Genomic DNA, 21,217 nt, shown 5'->3' on the forward strand with positions numbered 1-21,217 from the left:
ATGTACTTAATCCCCCTGAGGCAGCTCCGTGCCTCAGGGAGATTGCTATGCTCTTTCGCACGCATGCGCAAAAGAGCGCAGGTCCCGACTCCCCCTCCTCCCACCGCCCGCACAGGTAGCACTGAGCGCTACGGAATGCATCTTACACTGGGCGGACCTTAATTGATGGTGATCGGCTCCGCGCCCTCCCCCACCCATCCCGCCCGACCCACCTGACATAGGTAAGATCCCATTGCAACTATTAAACAAACTGGAGAGTACAGATTTTACTTTAACAACATTGTGCAATATTGTTAATTTGGCAGGAAAATATCCCATTAGTTATTTATAACACTGTGGCCCCAGATGTGGTTTCATCAAGGTCCTGTACAGCTGCAGTAAGACATTTTGCTCCTGTACACAAGTCCTCTTACAATGCAGGCCAATATACCAGTTGCCTTCTTTAACTGCTTGCTGCACCTGCTTGCTTGCTTTCAGTGACTGGTGTACCAGGACACCCTGGTCCCTTTGTACATCAACATTTTCTAATTTATCACCATTTAAATAATACTCCGCCATTCTGTTTTTCTACCTAAGTAAATAACTTCACACTTATCCAAGTTATACTGCATCTGCCATGTATTTGTCCACTCACTCAACTTGTCTAAGTCACCTTGAAGCCTCTTAACATCTTCCTCACCGCTCATATTCCCACCAAGTTTCATGTTGCCAGAAAAATTGGAAATATTACATATGGTTCCCTCATCAAAATCATTGATATATATTGTGAATAGCTGGGACCCAAATACTGACCCCTGCGGTAGTCCAGTAGTCACTGCCTGCCACTCCAAAAAAGACCCATTTATTATTACTCGCTGTTTCCTGTCTGCTAACCAATTCTCAATCCATGCCAATTTATTACCCCCAATCCCATGTGCTTTAATTTTACACACTAACGTCTTATGTGGGATTTTATCAAAAGCTTTCTGAAAACCCAAATACAGCACATCCACTGGTTCTCCTCTATCTATTCTGCTAGTTATGTACTCAAAAAATTCCAGTAGGTTTGTCAAACATGATTTCCCTTTCATAAATCCATGGTGATTTTGTCTAATCCTGTTGATATTTTCTAAGTCTCCTGTTATCACATCCCCTATAATAGATTCTAGCATTTTCCCAACTACTGATGTTAGGCTAACCAGCCTGTAATTCCCTCTTTTCTGCCTCCCTCCTTTTTTAAACTGTGAGGTTACATTTGCCATCCTCCAATCTGTTGGTTCCAGAATCTACGGAATTTGGAGAGATGACAACCAACGCATCCACTATTTCCATGACTACCTCCTTTAGTACACTGGGGCATAGATTATCAGGCCCTGGGGATTTATCAGTTTTCAGTTCCATTAATTTCTCCAGCACTATTTTTTTAAATCATTTCTTTCAATTCTTCCTTCTCACTAGACCCTTTGTTCCTTATTGAAAATAAGTTGTAGTGAGAAGCATAAATAAACAGAGTTTTCGGACTTGCTGATCAAGAAAACACAGATACAGCTGTGAACAATTCTGTCTTTGTCCTCTGGCCTCTTCAAAGTTGTATTGCCCAGCGACACCTGAGGGCTCCAATGCTTCTCACTGAAGACCTTAGTTGTTCAATAAATTCCACTTTGTGTTGAACTTTTCCCCCAAATATGAATTTACTGTCACTGTGTCCATATGGAGCAATGTGGAGAACATGTTAATGAGGAATGAGTGAGTCACCAAAGTCAGTGTCATCATCTGCACAGTGTTATAAATAACTAATGGGATATTTTCCTTCCAAATTAACAATATTGCACAATGTTATTAAAGTAAAATCTGTACTCTCCAGTTTGTTTAATAGTTGTGATGGGATCATCAATAGGGCGCACATAAACTAACACTGTATTATATCATTGCTGCATATATATCAGATGATATTTGTAACCAGATGCCAACAATGGGCGTTGTCATTTTACTAGACCTTTCTGTGATTATTGAAATGGTGAATCTTGAACGGGGAAAATATATCATGCATGACTGAGGGGAAGGGTTAAGGGGGGTGGGGTGGGAATAAGGGGCCTGGAAACAAGAGAAGCACTGGGGACCATGATTTCTTTCCCTGGTTCTGAGGGTAATAAGGCATCTGGAAGCAAGCAATTAAATGGAGTTAAGATACAGATCAGCCATGATCTAACTGAATGGCTGAACAGGCCCGAGAATCTCTGAATGGCTTCCTCTTGTTCCTATGTTCCAAAGACAATCATCAGAGCAATAATATCAGGAATATATTAGTTCTTCAGTCTCTGAGCCAATGTCGTGTGAGCCTCGGTGTGATGTTAAATATCCTCAACAGGGTTCTGTTTTCTCCATAGCAGCAGTGATTCTTTGACACACAACAGCAGACGTCACTGGTATCAAAGCAGCTTTTAACACTGGCATTATTGCTATCTGTCAAGTGAGAATCCAGACCTTTAATTTCCTCTTGAGCATTATTTTTAATGAGTTGACTGGTTAATACATTAGGTCCCCATCAATTCAGTCATTAATCTCTCGGCTTCAATTGTGCTAATGACCATTTTGACATCTCCAGCACTTGCAGGTGTACACCTCAAGCCAATTCCTTCGAAGCAGCGCAGGGAGAAAACCCCGTTGCTAGGAAAACAGTACAAGAAGTTTGGCATCATATTGAGATGGTTCCATCAAAGTTTAGCACATGTAAAGACAAGGAAGAAATGACTGAATTGTCTGAAATGTTTAAATCAGAATTTTGGAATATGCAAAAAAATTCACAGTAGACACTTAAACTTCTAGAAGGGCATCAGTACAATTGCCACCTGACCTCTTCCCAAAATATATCTTTTCCCTAGAAAATATGGATTTGTAATTGTGCCACGAGGACTGTGTGATAATTGCATTCAGAATAATAAGACAAAACTCTTCATTTGTAATGCTTGTTAAGTCTATAGGGTTACACTGGGTCTCCTGCCAATGCAAGATGTCCATCGATACTCATTTGCATATGTACACTTGTCCACGCCTGTGCTGAAAACCAATGATGTCATTGGCTGCAAACTCAGCCTTTTTTTAAAAATGTGGTAAAAGAACACACTTGAAGAAAACAAGAGCCCTGAGATTATAAGGCCCATGGTCCACCGTCTTGTTGGATGATAGTGCAGATCAGAAAACTAGGTATGGAGGTCAGGGTGCCCAATTTTCTATTCCATTAAAACCATCTCTAATCTGCATTATTATCAGACAAGACAAAGCGTCAGGAGCAGTCTCATTATTTCGGAGCAATGCTGAAATTCCTTTGCAGATTTTCACACAGGTTTTCCTATGATACATCATAAGATAAAATTAAGAACTCTATTCTCCCCGCCACCAAGACATCCTTATTCAATTTTCTCCCCTTTTTTCCTCCTCGCCTGAAGATGATGACTTTATATTAAAAAAGCGAGATTGTCAGTTTCAGCTCTCATTAGGATCGCTACGAGTTTGAGTTTCGCTTAAAAAAAACAAGAAACTAAATGGATGAGCGTCATGCTTAGGGTTGGGGGAATGAGTGAAGTTCTGATATTCTTCGCTTGCAATGGCACCACGGAGTAAAATGGGTACAAGTGCTCACGCACTGTGTAGGCAGCAAACGCACCATAGGATTACATTGGAGGTAGCCACTTGGAGGTAGAGTCTGGTGGAAAAAGAGTTCTTGCCCAATGGCAAATTGGATAGTTTGCGCATTTGTTTCAAAAATATCTCAACTCGCAAATAAATTAGCCTCTTTTATCACGCGGACACGGAAAATGCAGAGAAACTGCCTGGGTGAAGTTAATTGAATTATTAGCCTTTTTGAAAGACTGCTGAGTATTTTATATGCTAATGCTAGCCCCACGTCAATCACAAGAAGCTGCAATTCCAATTATTTTCCAGTTCAAAAGCCAACAGGAAAACTTTGAAATATTAACATATGCAGATTAACAGACTGTGGAATAGGCAAGTTTAATTTCTCTGATTGTTGATTAAATCATTAAACATGATTATTTTAGGAAGGCAGTGCTACAGAGGCATTCACACCATGCCTTAGAAATTTCAAGAACTAGCTATAACATAAAAGAATTATCTTGCGTTAATCACTCCATAGATTGCTCCGATTATCATTCATTCTGGCCGGTGGTTTTAACTCTGTGAGTGTACTGGGAATAATTTGCTTCATGCACGGTATGCTTGCCTTGCCATTCCAGAGCTTAGGGCCTGAACGACTAAACTTAAGGAATGGCCACCAACTGTGGGGTGGAGGAAATTGGGGATGCACAAGCTGCCAGGATTGAAAGAATGCAGAGCTCTGGGAGCGTTGTAGAACTGCAAGAGGTTACAGAGGTACAGAGAAGATTGAGGCCATGGAGGGATCTGAATGCAAAGGATGATAATTCTAAAATCGAGACATTGTTGGACCAATATTGGTCGGTGGGCACAGACCAGAGGAATACGAATAAGCCATTTGGCCCTTTAGTCATACTGTGCTTTGTATTGTTGGAATGTGAAGGCAGTGTCACGTTGACCAGAAACTGATGTTTTACTGGTCCACTGGGGAATATCAGGCAACTGGAGGGAATGTAGCATCGATGTCAGGAGCTGTGATTAAAGATTTCGTCCTGACTGTTAGAATGGACCAGATGTGGAATATTTACTGAAGCCTTCTCGTGAGAAGTAATTACAAACAGCAGTGTAAAATAAAACCTGAAAGACAATTACAAACAGCACCAGGCAGAAAGCAGGCTGTGGTAAATTTGCCATCTTTCACTGTCAATTTCTATTTCTGTTCACTGCAAGTAACTGAACTACAAATGATTTTATTCAGCTGAAAACAAGCCATGAACAAATTAGTTTTCAGGTAACTTTCATTGGTATTGGAGTTCATTTAATAGTAACTTCAGTGACTTTTTACAAGCTGTCAGTGTTGCTATTGTGAGGGTCATTTTGCCCAGGGTCGCTGGCAGTGTTGTCAGGCTAATGGTTCATGTAGTGACTGGGAAGTGACGAATAGTAGCTCAAACATTCACCTTCACACTTAAGGTTGTCAACACTGGTTGGAAGTATTTTTGAAGGTTTTGCCACATAACCTTCTATTCTCAACCATCCTCACTCCAGTCAAACTGCATTTTTCCCCACCTGTGATGTTTCCCCAGCTATCAAAGCAAATTGTTTAAAGAAAATGAGAATTAAACCATTATTTTTTTTAATGTTCCTCTGATTTTTCTCCTGGGGTTGCTCGCAGCATTGTCCAGGAGATTAATGGACAATTCCTGGAGATTCCAGGACTGTCATGGAGCATTAGGAGATATTAACTGGCACAGGATGTTCCTGTGCTGGAGTGAACAAACGAAGGGTCAAAGCCAAAGAATTGGGTGGTTCTAACTGTAAGCTAGGGGACCCCTCTGGTTTTACATTCCTCCTGGCCCTTCATGGTCAAACAGGTAAAGGTGGTCTCCTCCAAGTGAGTCAGGGTCTTGTAATGAATCCCTGACCCTTCAGGCATGTTTCCATCCATTAGGTGCCATCACCTTGTCTGAGCAAGGAAGTGATCTTGCCATCTTTCATTGACAATCCACATACAGGATGACTGACATCTGCGTGCCAGTAATGCAATTGTGTGTCACAGCATGTGCCCATATGGGGAGAGAGGGCGCATTTCATACAGGATGATCAAAGGTTTCTTTTTTTATTCATTCATGGGATGTGGGCATCGCTGGCTAGGCCAGCATTTATTGCCCATCCCTAGTTGCCCTTGGGAAGGTGATAGTGAGCTGCCTTCTTGAGCTGCTGCAGTCCATGTGGTGTAGGTACACCCACGGTGTTGTTAGGGAAGGGAGTTCCAGGATTTTGACCCAGCCAGTGTGAATGATTGATGGTATATTTCCAAGCCAGGTTGTTGAGTGGTTTGGAGGGGATCTTCCAGGTAATGGTGTTCCCATGCGTCTGTTGCCCTTGTCCTTCTACACGGTAGCGGTCCTGAGTTTGGAAGGTGCTGTCTAAGGAGCGTTGGTGAGATCCTGCAGTGCATCTTGTAGATGGTACACACTACTGCTACTGTGAATTGGTGGTGGAGGGAGTGAATGTTTGTGGATGTGTTGCCAATCAAGCGGGCTGCTTTGTCCTGGAAGGTGTCAAGCTTCTTGAGTGTTGTGGGAGCTGCACTCATCCAGGCAATTGGTGAGTATTCCATCACACTCCTGATTTGTCCCTTGTAGATGGTGGACAGGCTTTGGGGAGCCAGGAGGTGAGTTACTCACCACAGAATTTCCAGCCTCTGGCCTGCTCTTGTAGCCACAGTATTTATATGGCTAGTCCAGTTCAGTTTCTGGTCAATGTTAACCCCCAGGATGTTGATAGTGGGGGAATCAGTGATGGTATTGTCATTGAATGTCAAAGGATGATGGTTAGATTCTCTCTTGTTGGAGATTGTCATTGCCTGGCACTTGTGTGGCATGAATGTTACTTGCCACTTGTCAGCCCAAACCTAGATATTGTCCAGGTCTTGCTGCATTTGGACATAGACTGGTTTAGTATCTGAGGAGTCACAAAGGATGCTGAACATTGCGCAATTCTCAGCGAACATCTCCACTTCTGACCTGATGTTGGAAGGAAGGTCATTGATGAAGCAGCGGAAGATGGTTGGGCCGAGGACACTATCCTGAGGAACACCTGCAGTGATGTCCTGGAACTGAGATGACTGACCTCCAACAACCACAACCATCTTCCATTGTGCCAGCTATGACTCCAACCAGCGGAGAGTTTTCCCCCTGATTCCCATTGACTCCTGTTTTGCTACAGCTCCTTGAAGCCACACTTGGCCAAATGTTGCCTTGATGTCAAGGGCAGTCACTCCCACCTCACCTCTGGAATTCAGCACTTTTGTCCATATTTGAACCAAGGCTGTAGTGAGGTCAGGAGCTGAGTGACCCTGGCAGAACCCAAACTGCGCTTCAGCGAGCAGTTTGTGATGTGTACATTTCTCAGTGATGGTTTGGAAACATAGAACATATCAGCCACCCAACTGAACAAAACAAAACACATTCCAACACTCATGCATCCTACAGCAAGGTTATATAACTATAATTTGATGTGTGGAGTTCTTTGAGGGTATGAGTGTGTTTGAGCTTTTAACTGTAAGTTGCAACTTGAGTGTGTGCCTTGTTGGAATCTGGTCTGCATGGTCAACACTGACAGCATAAGGTTGCATGAAGAATTGGCATGGGCTCACAGTAAATATAGAACAAGTTAACAAGCATGTGCACCTAGAGATATATGAAGTGAATAAGAAATAGGAGCAGACGTAGGCCATTTGGCCCGTTGAGCCTACTTGACCATTCAATAAGACCATGGCTGAAATTCTACATCAATCCTTCTTTTAGGCCTGGTCCCCACATCCTCTGAGTTCCTCAGAGCCCAAAATCTATCGATCTCTGTTTTGAATATACTCAATGACTGAGCATCCTCAGCCCTGGGGGGGAAGAGATTTCTCCTCATTTCAGTCCCAAATGGTTAACCCTTAATTCTGAGACTGTGACCCCTAGTTCTGGACTCAGCAGCCAGGGGAAACAGTCTCTTAGCATCTACCTTGTCAAGCTCGCTGTTGGCTCATTTTATCTTGCCACATTCCTTAAGGAGTACCACCTCCTTCCATGTCTCAATCCCATATCTTTGGGGTAGTGCACACATTGTTGAGCTCAGTTGGCGCTTCCTGCCATTAAGATTGTCTGGGCCTCCGATGGACACTCCCAGGCGTGACGTTACTGCCTGGGCTTGTACATGAGGAATAGTTGTTTCAACAAGGGCGTGTGGAATGGCCAACATTCAGGGAACTGAAATCCAGCTGCCGTGAGCCCTTAAAAATATGGAACCATGACATTGACCAAGCTGTTCCTCACATATTAGCCAGCACAAGAAATGTGTTTTATGATGTCGTAAACACATAATAAATCATTATCATCAATACCTCTGTCTGCTAGGGATTAGTGCAAAGCAATAGGGGTGAAACCCTGTTTTCCTTGTTAGAGTTACCTTTGTGTATCATTGAGCTCCAACATTTTATAAATAGTTGTGTGTTGAAGTGCTACAAAGAGTCGGTTGGAAAAGAACTACTATACTTTGGGTTATAAATCATGAGACGCAATTACCTAATGCTCACATAAAAATTGAAGCAGACTCGGTTAGCTCCTGGAGTGCTGAGCATTTCTTCCATAAAGTCAGTGTCATAGTGTCATGCTGGAGCTCGTCCAAGCATGAGCAAACTAAGTTGAAGTGTTGGTTAATAATTGTGCCTATAATTATTAGACACTGATGTATAATAGACATGTGGTCTATCATTGAGCAAGGTGATGAAGGACTTGATTGAAGCTGAAGGTGGGATGTATTTCATTACATAGAAGGTGAGCAACAGCTGGGAGAGGTTTGGAGGAATAGCAGTGGAGGCTGGGAGACTGGCTAGTTTAAAGTGTAGCTGAATGTTATAATAGTGAGCAGAAAGGGCTGTCAGAGTCAACAGATTGATGGGCTTCCTTCATCCCAAACAATCTTGTAATCTTTGATGCTTATGTAAACTATGGTGCTATTACAAAGCTCGAAGTATTTACAGCTTGATCAGCACGCCACCACCATCTTAAACATTCAAACCCTTCACCACTAGTGCAGTGTGTACTATCTGCAAAATGCACCACAGCAGCTTATAAGGACATAAGAAATAGAAGCAGGAGTAGGCCTTTCTGCTCCTTGCATCTGCTTTGCCAATCAATAAATCATGGCTGATCTGATCATGATCTCAACTTCACTTTCCTGTTTGCCTTCTTTGACAGTACCTTTCGAAGCCATGACCTCTACCATCTAAAAGGGCAAGGGCATTTTCTGCATGAAAACACCATCATCTGCAAGTTCCCCTTCAAGTCACACACCATTCTGACTTGTTCCTCCACTGTTGCTGGCTCAAAATCCTGGAACCTCTTCTTAACAATACTGTTTGTACCTGCACCATATGGACTGCACTGGTTCAAGAAGATGGCTCACCGCTTCTCAATGGCAACTAGGGATGGGCAATAAATGCCAGCCTTACCAGTGACACCTATATCCCAAACACATAAAAAGACTAATATTTAAGGTTCGCAAATGACCAGCAAGTCTGTTTTAGTGATGCTGGTTCAAGGATAAATATTGGCCCAGGACACTTGGGGGAGCTCCCACTGTTCCTCTCCAAAATGGTCCCATAGGACCTGTGATGTCCACCTGAGAGGACGTCAGTTTAATGTCTTGTCTGTAAGATAGTAACTCTGGCTGTGCAGTACTGGAGTGTCAGCCTGGATTATGCACTTAAATCACTGGCATCTTCTGATTCAGATGCAAGTGCACCACCACTAAACCAGAAAAAAGGTTGAAAAAGGTCCCAACAGGATAGTACCATCTCTTCATGGAAACATCAGGGCCTCAGTTGAAACATGTGAAGACACTCTTCAAGCTCCTATCCAAAGGGTTAATTCTGATTCAGACGCAAGTTGAGGGACAGAAGATAAGACCCATGGATTGGAAAAATGAGAAAAGGTGTAGAAGGCCAGAAAAATGCAGGGTGAGTTCTGAAAGTGGACCAGGAACTGATCACAGCCCTAGGAAAAGATCACTGACTTGCGAAAGGGACTCTGATTGTAGGAGGAAGAGCCAATATAGCTGTAGTCCAGAAAGAGATACAAGGCCAAGCAGAGGTTGTAGTTTGACAAGAACAAGGGCCATAGAACAGGTTAAGAATGCCTCTAGAAGTAGAGTCCCTTATGACTGAGAGGTTTTAGTGGCTATTAACAATTTAGAAGATAAATTGATAAAAGAGTTGGAATGTTGGAAAGAATTTGATGTATACACTGAAATATCCAAGCTGAAGATTTTCTTAGCCCTTTTAACAATATATTCCTGGGAATGTGAATCGATTGATATAAAAGCTACATTTTTGCAGGGTGAGAAATTTCAAAGGGAAGTGTTTTTGAAACCACTTCAAAAAGCTGGCGACTAATAAGGGAAACTGTGGAAATTAAACAGGTGTGTTTATGGGTTGAATGACGGATCAGGCTGCGGTATTTCTCAATTAGGTCTGTCCTTCAGCTAAAAGCAGACCCAGCAATGTTCTATTGGTATTACAAGGAGAAACTAGCAGGCATCTTTATGATGCACATTGATGATTTTCGGTGGGGAGGTTCTGCAGATTTTGAGCAATGGGTGATAGTTAAAATAAAGAAGGAGTGTATCATTGCAAGTCAGGCTTCAGGGGCCCTTAAATATATAGGGTTAGACTTTAAGCAGAATAAGTTAGGAGTGACCTTGAATCAACAATCTTATTTAGAAAATGTCAATCGCATCCCAATTAATTGGGCCAAGTCTGCACAGAAAGAGGATCCCGTATCCAAGGAAGAAACAGACCAATCAAGAATTTTGATTGGACAATTGAACTGGTTGTGCACTCAGACTAGACCTGATGCTAATTCTGACATATTGGAACTGAGCACTATGATGAAATATGCTACAGTTGAGTAAGTTCTGATAGCAAATAAAACATTAAAGAAATTAAATTTAGAGAAATGCGCACTCAAATTTTCAGCCTTGGGTGATTCTGAAGATATGAGGTTAGTCATTTTTATTGATGCTTCACATGCCAACCTTCCAGATGGATGTTCTAGCACAGCAGGGTTTATCATATTCTTGGTGGAAAAGAATAACAAATGTCCATTGGCCTGGGAAGCAAAGGAAATAAAAAGGGTGGTTAAAAACACCTTAGCTGTTGAAACAATGGCATTAGAAGTAATAGATTTGGGTGTTTACTTATCCAATATGCTGACAGAAATCCTATACAAGGAGCAATCTGAGAAAAGTTTTCTCATAGAATGCTATGTGGATAACCATTCCTTTTGGAACAATGTTCTTTCGACAAAGGGTGTCATTGGAAAAAGGTTGAGGACTGACCTTGCTAGCACAAAGGAAATGCTGGAAAGAAGAGGGATTTCCTAAATAAAATGAGTGGATGCCTTGTGTTATAATGAGAATACAGAAAGCCAATATTTTCTTTGACTGGTTTATGATTTTTTTTTATATATGGCAATGAAGAAAAAAAGTAGGATCCATTAATGGTTGGCTGTACTATAATGTGAGACATAGAGGATAAAAAGAATTGTTTCTTTTTGATGTGTTTCCAAAAGTTTTCATTTAAAGAAAAGAGGGGAATCTGTCAATGTCTTATCAATTGCATTGTTAAGGTTTGTTCATGTCAGTTACATTGTTAAGGGAAACTGGTGATGGGTATTTGAACACATATAAATAAGGGATAGCTGGGACACTGCGTGTGGGCGAGGATTATTGACACTGGACGAAGTCAACAAACTCTCTCAGCAAGGAAAGGCTCTGAATCTTAGTTTTGACTTCACCAACTGGCTTAAACCCTGTTAAACACCCTACACTCCTGCATAATTTCAGAGAGGAGCTTGTAATCTTATGGATGACACCTCTCTCATTGTTCACCACTTGTTCTTCTCTCTCCCACTTGTATTCTCAGTGTAGTTAAACTTAGACACAGATATATATACTGGTTCCTACAGTAAGTCATTATTTCCCAGAGCCTCAAAACTGTGGAACTTCTTAACCCCCTCAAAAATCCCTTTGAGAGCATATGAGCTTTTAAAACCGAAGTTCGGCAGCATTTAACCACATCATATTGATTTAGGTCATCTCTGCTCTCATACCTTTCAATCTTTTGGCCTTGACTCTTCACCAGCTAGTCTTAATTTATTTTGAAATATCTTCTCCAATAACCATTCCACACCTGTGTTTGTGCAGAAATGTCAAGAACATTTCATTCAAGGTTTGTTGGGAAGTGAGCCAAATGATTGAGATTCCTTTCCTAATCATCTTAAATCCTCGGAATGTGAGTAATTGATCTCAGAGGATCCATTAGGTATCTATTATTGCTAGCCTTTCTAATGAAGGGTTTGGACAGTTGCATAACTTTGTTCTCAAGAATCACACACAGTTTCAATGTGATGGTTCAAAACTGGAAGTGTTCAGTGAAACCAAATAGTGGGAGGACATGATGATGATATATCTATTATAAATCACGCATTGCTACATTTCATAGTCATGAGCACATAGATCCTCAGAGACACTAGATGGTTAATTATCCTGGTTTAGTTGTTGCTACATGATTTTGTCCATTGTCAGTAAGACATTTATTGTGTTCTAATGAACTGTTGTCAAAGGTTTATTATTCAGTAAGGATATAGATTTCATGTGATTAATTTGCACTCTGCAATAGCAATATAATACTCTGTACAATACTCTCAATATAATACTCACTGTACAATACTCTCAATATAATACTCTGTACAATACTCTCAATATAATACTCACTGTACAATACTCTCAATATAATACACACTATACAATAGTGCCATTATAATAATCACTATAATACTCTCAATATAATGCCCACTGTACAATTCTCTTAATATAATGCCCTCTGGATAATATTCTTTGGATAATAGTCCCTGTATAATTTTGAATAACAGTCTCTGGATAACAATTCTATCCACCACCAAGGCACAACGCTGGAGTGTGTTGGAATACCCTCCACTTGCCTGGATGAGTGCAGCTCTACAACAGTCGACATTCAACACCATCCAGGCAAAGCTTGATTGGCACCCCATCCACCTCCTTAAAATGTCACTCCCCCCACCACCGGTACACAGTGGCGGCAATGAGTGCCATCTGGATGCACCACAGCAACTCACCAAGGTTCCTTCGACCCGTGCCTTTCAAATCCACAATCTCTACCACCTAGGAGGACAAGGGCAGCCGATGCTTGGGAACACCAACACCTGCAAGTTGCCCTCCAAGTCACATACCACCCTAACTTGGATGCAAGATGTGGGTCTGATGGGGGGTTGGTGGGTTTTTGAAAGAGAAGGCAAATAGACACGGGAATTCCCTCAAAGCTGCTTCCACAGCTTCCCTCTCTAGACACAACTGGCCTGGCTGCTTTCCACTTACCTTGGCTGCATGTAAATAGGATTCCCACAGCATTTCCAACAGTGGCAGATTGGAAGCAGCTCTGAGGAAAGTCCCATGTCTATATGGCTTTGCTTTCAAAAACCCACCAGCCCTTTCTCAGACCCACCTCCTGCACCCTAGAAGAGGGTTAATTTTTTTGAGACTTCACTCCTAGCAGAGTCACAGCAGTGGGCCACTTGATAGTGGAATTTGGCCTACAATGGGTCTTATTGTCTGACCCACGCTTGCACGCTCATGAACTCTCAGCTCCTTTAATGTCACTGGATCAAAATCCTGGAACTCCCACCCTAAGAGCAACATTACATGGCCTGCAGCGGTTCAAGAAGGCAGTTCATGACCACCTTCTCAAGGCCAATTAGGAATGGGCAACAAACGTTAGCCTAGCCAGCGATGCTCATATCCCATGAACAAATAACAAAAAAATCTTCTCTCATCTAAGAATCTCATTTTGAATCAAGATGAGGAAACATGATTTGTGCCACCAGTAAAATGTTCCTTTTACAAGACATAAAAACCAGAAATCTGTACAAAAGGCTAAGTTTTAACTGTGAATCTAATGTACAAGATGGAATAGCCAAGTACCATATTATTGTAATCCACCCCAGCAATGGACACTGGCTCAGAGCTGAGGGGGGAGAATACATGGGAAGTTGGTTGTTTTTTTTAAAATTTGATTTCAGCTGTTGCCAAATGCCGTAACTAAGTCCTTTTGTAGACAGTAGAGAAGTTCCATCCTCCAGTAAGATAGGCAACATTTTGTAGTTTTAGAAAAATGTCAAAGCTTTCAATGATATGAAGTGTTTACAACTCCGTGACACTTGTATTGCTGCTTTACAACGGTAAAGACCTTCGAGTGCATCTTGGGTACAGTAAAACATTGGAATCCTTGTTGTGAGATGATCCTGCTGCAGCTCGGCAAAAGCAAAAAGCCACGGCTACAAAACACCCGTTCATTGTCAATGAGGACATCTGACGTCTCAGAGGGTGAGAGTTTCCCAACAACAGCAACAACAATTTATATATGCATATATATGCACATATGACACCTTTAATGTACAAAATGCCCCTAAAACAAACTATGACAAGCAAGCCACATTACGAGATGTTAGTTCAGATTACAAAAAGGTGGTCAGAGAGGTAGGTTTCAAAGGAGGAAAGCGAAGAGTAGAGACAAAGAGGTTTAATGAGGGAATTCAAGAGTTTTAGTGCTGAGGCAACTGAAGGTCAATGAGCACATGGGGCGATAGGTGAACACAACTTGGTGTGACTTAAGGCATGGGCAGCTGAGTTTTGGATGACCTCAAGTTTACAGAGACCAAAGTGTGGGAGACCAGCCAGGTGAGCACTGGAATAATCAAGTCAAGCAGTAACAAGGTCATGAATGAGGGTTTTAGCAGTACATGAGGTAAAGTTGGACGATCTCCTGGAGCTGAGAGTTCATGAACATGCAAGCATGGGTCAGACAATAAGACCCATTGCAGGCCCAATTCCACAATCATGTGGTCCACCGCTGTGACTCTGCTAGGAGTAGAATCTCAAAAAATTAACCCTCTTCTAGGCTGCAGGCGGTGGGTCTGAGAAAGGGCTGGTGGGTTTTTGAAAGCTAAGCCATATAGACATGGGACTTTCCTCAGAGCTGCTTCCAATCTGCCACTGTTGGAAGTGTTGTGGAAACCCTATTTACATGCAGCCAAGGTAAGTGGAAAGCAGCCAGGCCAGTTGTATCTAGAGAGGGAAGCTGTGGCCCCTCAACATGTAGCTCTCAGTTTAGAAGGCCTCGGGATGATCTAATTGAGGTGTTTAAGATGATATAAGGATTTGATAGCGTAGATGCAGAGAAGCCATTTCCTTTGTTGGGAAAGTCCAACACCAAGGGGAAATACCTTAAAATCACAGCTAGCTCAATCAGGAGTGAAATAAAAAAAAACACTTTTTCACACAAAGGGTAGTGGAAATCTGGAACAGTTCCATTAAAGGCTGTTGTGGTGGGAGTGGGGGATGGAGAGGGTGGTGGGTGGGGAAGATGTTTGTCAACTGAAAAGTCCAATATTGAGGTCAACAGATTTTATGAGGTAAAGGCAGCAAGGGTTATGGATCAAAGGTGGGTAAATAAAGTTGAGGTACAGATAATCAAATGGTGGAATAGACGTGAAGGGCTGAATGGCCTGAATGTTCCTATGTTCCTGAGCAGATAAGAATCCATGAGCTCCTCACACTTGGTGTTGGAGATGAAGATGTCAAAGTAAACAGCGGGATTGACCCCACATTTTACTCTAACAGACTTCTCTTGGTTTTAAACCCTTTGATTAAATATTCCCTTAACTCCTTCTCTAAGGAGAACAACCCCAGGTTCTCTGGTCCCTCCATTTAACTTAAGTCCCTCATTCCTGGAGGGATGATATATAAATGCCTGATATATGTTGAATTGTTTCTGTTACAAGACTTTCTTCAATGCATGCAGAACTTGTTGGGGTTCACCCAACAGAAAATGAAAACATTAAGCTGGTATGCTTCAACCATTTCCACCTACAGACTGGGCTAACCCGCAGCCAGTGAGTTTCCAGGCATCAGTTCTTAGAAGCTGGGGTTGTCCCTGCCCAGGTTACAGACAAGTGGGAATGTGTGCAATGTGCTTGATGTGGGAGGCTTTGCAGATTTCATTCCTGCACGAACAGAACAATTTATTACTTAAACAAAAGATGGCGAATGCCAGTTCTTGATCAAAGGTCATTGATCTGAAATGTTGGGTGGTATCTTTTCAACCTGAAAAATGTTCAGGCTTTGGGACCTTTTGAGCGTCACAAACCCTTTTGGCGTCGGCTGGGTGCATGATGTTGCGATCTTGTGGGAAATGGCTGGTAAGAGGCTGCCTCCACTTTCACCGTCCAATTAAAGACATTGGGGGCATTCCTGAGACAAGAGGCCCAATTGGAGAGCCCAGTAACTCTGGATGGCCGAGTCCCTCCAAGAGAGGTGGGTGCTACTGAGGCAAGCAGCATTCTGGGAGGCCGCCTCAAAATGGAGGGGAATTTGGAAACATGCTGAAAATTTACGATTACATAATGCCCACAGTTATCTAGGTCACTGGTGTGGAGGGAGATCCATACAGCTGATGGACTCTGAGCTCAACGGGGGTTAGGAGTCCCATCAGAAATCGGAAAATTGCTGGCAGATTCTGGAAGTGGTGCCTGTGTGGGGCCTGAATTGGCTGCCTACCTCCATGGACTGAGTTGCCAATTCCCCTGACAAACTGGGAAATTTGCCTGGAGGCGGGACAGTGTCCATGAGCCAACCTGACACGTCACTTTCAAAAATTCCCCACCTTCCCTGCCTTCACAGCTGCCTTCGCTGGCTGATATGTTTCCACCCATTAACTCTGTTTTTTTACTCTCCACAGAGACTGCCTGACCTGCTGAGTGTTTTCCAAGAATTTCTGGTTTTTATTACAACTTATTATGCACTTGGGTAGAGCCCATTAGGGCAAGAGGAAATGATACTGTTCAAGCTGAGAAGGAATCTTTTCTGGATGAAGTACGCTTAACTGATGGACAAGTTTATTATTCTACAGCTTGGCCTCCCATTGTTTCTGGGCCTTAAAAACATTAACACTTGTGTGTCTCTTTGATGCAATTGTCTTCCCACCTGCCTCCCACCCTTTGCCCATCTCTGCACTTTTGTTTGTCTGCCATTCTTTCTTTCACACTCTCTCTGTCTCTCGTATTGCAAGGAAATGGAAGCAGCTCGAAGGAAATCACTACCCTTTGTCATCCTTTCAGCTGTTACACAAGGGGTAGCTTTTTTGCCTCTTAGTCAAAATGTTGTGGGTTCCACTCGAGAACTCGAACACCAGGAGCTAGGCTGGCACCCCTGGTGGAGTATGGAGGGAGTGCTGCAGGTGCCATCTTTTGGAGGGAGCCCTATGTCTGCCCTCTCAGATGAATGTTAAAGATATTAGCCTTTGTGTCCTGGGCCAAAGCTCATCCCCCAATCAACATCACAAAAACAGATAATCTGGTCATTTCTCTCAATGGTTGTAAATTGATTGCTATATTTTCTACAACAGTGGCTACACTTCAAAAATACTTTATTGACTTTACAGCACTTTGGGATGCCCTATGTTCATAAATGCATATAAATGTGAGTTTTTTTGGCACCTTTGTGAGTGTTTTGCAGTCTTTCTCTGTACTTTGTTTGTAATTCTGTTCTTCCCTCTGTCTCCTAACCATTCTGTGTGCTTCCCAATTTCTGCGTACATTTCAGGCTGAATTATCTCCTACCTTTAAAAATAGTGAACAGCCAGGTGTTCTGGCCAATAGCCCAGGTATATTATTGACCTCTTAAATGCATTGTTATGAACCTTGGAAGTTTAGCGAGTAGAGACTCATGAGAGTGATCAAAGATTCAAGAGTCTAAATCTCTTGAGTATAGTGAGTAGAGTGGATGTAAACACATAACAGTCACAGCAGTTGAGTAAAATAAAATTGAATAGGTTATCAGGAAGTCATGGTTAATATATATAAAAGCTTAATACTGTGGATGCTGAAAACCTGAAATAAAAACAGAGAATACTGGAAATACTTGTTGGTTCAGGTAGTAACCGTGGAAAAAGAAACAGGGTTAATGTGCAGAATTGTCATCTCGTTGGGTAGGCGCAGTGGGCGGGCCTGGGACCGGCTGTGCAACAGTCCGCTACCCGACTGCAATATCATGTTGGCTGGCCAATTAACAGCCAACCAGCGCAAAAGGGGTACTGAGACGCTCAGCACTGCAGGGGTTGGGGTGGGAGGACCGCGAGTGCTGCAGTGTGCGCTTGCGTGTGGGTGTGCTCAGTGAAAGCTCCCTGTAGGCACAGAGCAGCCTCAGGAATCTTAAGGATTTAAAAATTCCTAAAAAAATATCCACACAGCGGACTCAATCACCCTATCATGTGGATAAAAATAATGCTGCGCAAACATTTTTATTTTATTTTTAATGAACATCGGAAACCTCATCCCGCCTGTGGATGAAGTTTCCTCAAAAATCCAAAGGCCACTTGGCCGCTTTGCCCGCCTGCCAACCGTAGAGTTGGATGGGCAGGGAAACTTTCACCCCAATTAATTGATCAATGGGCTTAGCGCCTCTCTTCATTGTTGGCGGGCTTGCTGCCGACTCTTGCGTGTGCCCACTGATCGAAATATCGTGCGAGTGCGCGATGACGTTGGGACGCTCGGCCGATGTCATCGCGCACTATTTTCCGCTCATGCGTGTCAAGTGTGCGCCCAGACGCCAAACTGTAAATCCTGCCCAATGTTTCAGGTTGATGAGAGGTACTAAGGAGGAGAGGAAAGAGGGATGGTTTGTGATAAAATGGAAAGCAGGAGAGATTAAATAACAAAACGGCTGATGGTGCAAGACAAAACTGAAGGGGGGTGGGGGGGGGAGGTGGTGGTGGGGGGTGGGTAGAGGTGTTTTTGGGGCAAGAAAAGAAACAAACCCTGGTCCAGAGAAGTTGTAAATTGGTACAGCAGAACATTACCATCAGCGTCTGAGAAAATGAGAGCAGTGATTATGATTTGAGGCTGTTGAGGTCAATATTTGGGATCCTAATGCCGCCAGTGCCAGTGGGAGCCGTGGTGACTAGTGGCACTGCGCCATCCCAGAGACCCAGGATCATCGGGGGTCCCCAGGCCAAAGGTGAGTGAAGGCGAGATGGGTATCTCAGGGCGGGAGACACGGGAGAGGTGGAGCAGGGGGGCTCAGAGGCAAGGGAAGGGGATGACTTCCCAAAGCTCATTAATGGGGGCCTAAATGACATCCCACAGTGGCAGCCAGGACTCCTGCGTTAGCCCGTTCCGCCCTCCTGCCTAATCAGGAAAGATTTCCAGTTGCCGGGAGGCTGACGCGGGACTTCTCCATTGAGTAAGTGAGCCTGGCTGCCATGTTTCACACTGCTATGGGCTTTATTAAATCCAACCCCTTGTTTCTGGATCTGTTGTGGACTCATTCACAGAGATTGATGACCGTGATCAATGGGCATCTCCATTATCATTGTATCATGTGACTGCCAGGCTGTTGGGTAGAATGAGATGGGCCTTTTGATCTTCCTTTGTCCAGCAACTCCTATGTTTCTAAGGCCTTAGAGTCACACAATGTGATCTGATGTCCTCTGCAAGATGATTGAGATTTTGGCCACAAGGTATTTCAGTGCAGTGTCATTCATTCTGGAAAGCACGCTACAAAGTTATTATCTGACTAATTTTGGTGTTCTTGAACATGTGTTTGCACCGTTTAACATGGAAATCTTATCGTGCCCTGATGGAGCATTATGGGGTTGAAGGACAGTGTATTTGCAGAGTATCGGCATCACTCAGTCAACCAATGAGTTGCAAGTGGGGCAGAACATTTGGTAGGACTTACAACCAGTGTATCTTACAGCAAAGCAAATAGCCTACATACAGAGTTTATCTAAAATGTGTCTCTACGAAGAGGATGTTACCCGAAGTTATGAGGAGAGGTTCTCCTTGGAACAGAGAAAGTTAAGAATAACCTAATAGAGGGTTTCAAAATGATGGGATGTTTTGACAGAGCAAAAAAGGGGAAAAAAAGGAGAAAATGGGTGGGTCAATAAGTAGAGATTATAGATTCCAAATCATTGGCAAGATCTCGAGGGGAGATGAGGAGAAATCTTTTCACTCAGGAAGTTGTCAGCATCTGGAATGCTCAACCTGGAAGCTGATCCCAGAAGGAATTCTTGAAAGGATTTGGCTTGTGGAAGGATCGAGGATGCGGAACTTAGAGTCGGGGACAAAGAAAAGTGGCTGTGCGCGACCAGGCACGACTGCCCTTTCACAGAGGAAGCACAGCCATGTTGGCCCCCTTCTAAGTTGCATGTTTCGATGATGCCATGGGCGGAATTTTCCCATCTCGCCCGTGGCGGGCGGGAGCGGGAACTCCAGCAGCAGGCAAAAAAGCCGCAATTCCGCTGTCGTTAACACAGCGTGCAGTCCTCTGGATGGGCGGGTTTATGGTGGGTCGGTTACCCTGCTGGCTAGTGGTGCGAACGCCCCATGCCTCCATGAACACGTCGTGAATGCTCATTAAACCAGCTGCTCGCCGGAATGCCGCCCAATCTTGAGTCACGCCAGCGGGAAATTACGCCAGCCTCAAACCCATTTCAAACGGGCTGGCGTGCACAAGTCAGGCCTCAGTTTGTTGGTAACTTCGAGATGAGCGGAACATACATAGCCTACCTGTCATAGCGCTGCGCCAGGCTTGTTGCGATGAACGCCACTCTGCTGGGGTTGGACTGCTCCTGCTCTTTGCCTACATTGTACCAAGGAACACCGCCATGCTGTGGTACTCCTGCAAGCCTCCACTTTCAGAAACTAGCACTTCAGCCGGGGGTGGGCTGTGAGGCGAAGGTGGCATTGATTAACATGCCGGGGTCAACGGGGAGGGAAGGCTGTAGAATAGCCGTGAGGGGGAAGGGCAAACACGAGGGGGGCTACCGGGAGGGAAGGCTGTGGAATAGCCATGAGGGGGAAGGGGGATCACAAGGGGGGACCTGTCACCCTCTAACCTCTCGTTGTCACACGAGTCTGCTTAGGAAGAAAGGAGGAAGACCTCCTTGCGATGAAAGCCAATGGCTTCATTAACATTGTTAAAGGGCTGCTCAGAACTCAGTGGCTTCACATCACAGTCACTGCACCTCAAGAGTAACAATAGGAACTTAGAATTTGGGAATGCAGGCAATAGTGAAGGAGGCACAGCCGTATCATTTATGGTGTTTCAGCAATGAAGTCCTGTCATTTGTTCACCAGAATTGACACTCCTAATGGGCCAAAGGGCATCCACTCATTGACCATGAGCAGCTGACTGGTAATTAAAATGTCACATCAGAGATTGGAGCACAGAGCTAGTTTGGGTCACTCATCTCACAAAACTCTGGCATCCCACACAGGGCTCAAGACGTTACATACCTGCGATGCCATCTTTGTCACCCCGATGTGTGTGCTAGTGTCTCAGGAACAAGGGGGCATCAGCCACCAGGCAAGTAGGTCAGGAAAAGCTATGGATCCTTCCAGTTTCCAAATATCTCATCAGCTGAGCTTTACTTTCTTGCCCCTTGGATCATTAATGTCTTCAATGTTTCCTTTCA

This window comes from Carcharodon carcharias, chromosome 15, assembly GCF_017639515.1.
Source record: "Carcharodon carcharias isolate sCarCar2 chromosome 15, sCarCar2.pri, whole genome shotgun sequence".
Taxonomy (NCBI): domain Eukaryota; kingdom Metazoa; phylum Chordata; class Chondrichthyes; order Lamniformes; family Lamnidae; genus Carcharodon; species Carcharodon carcharias.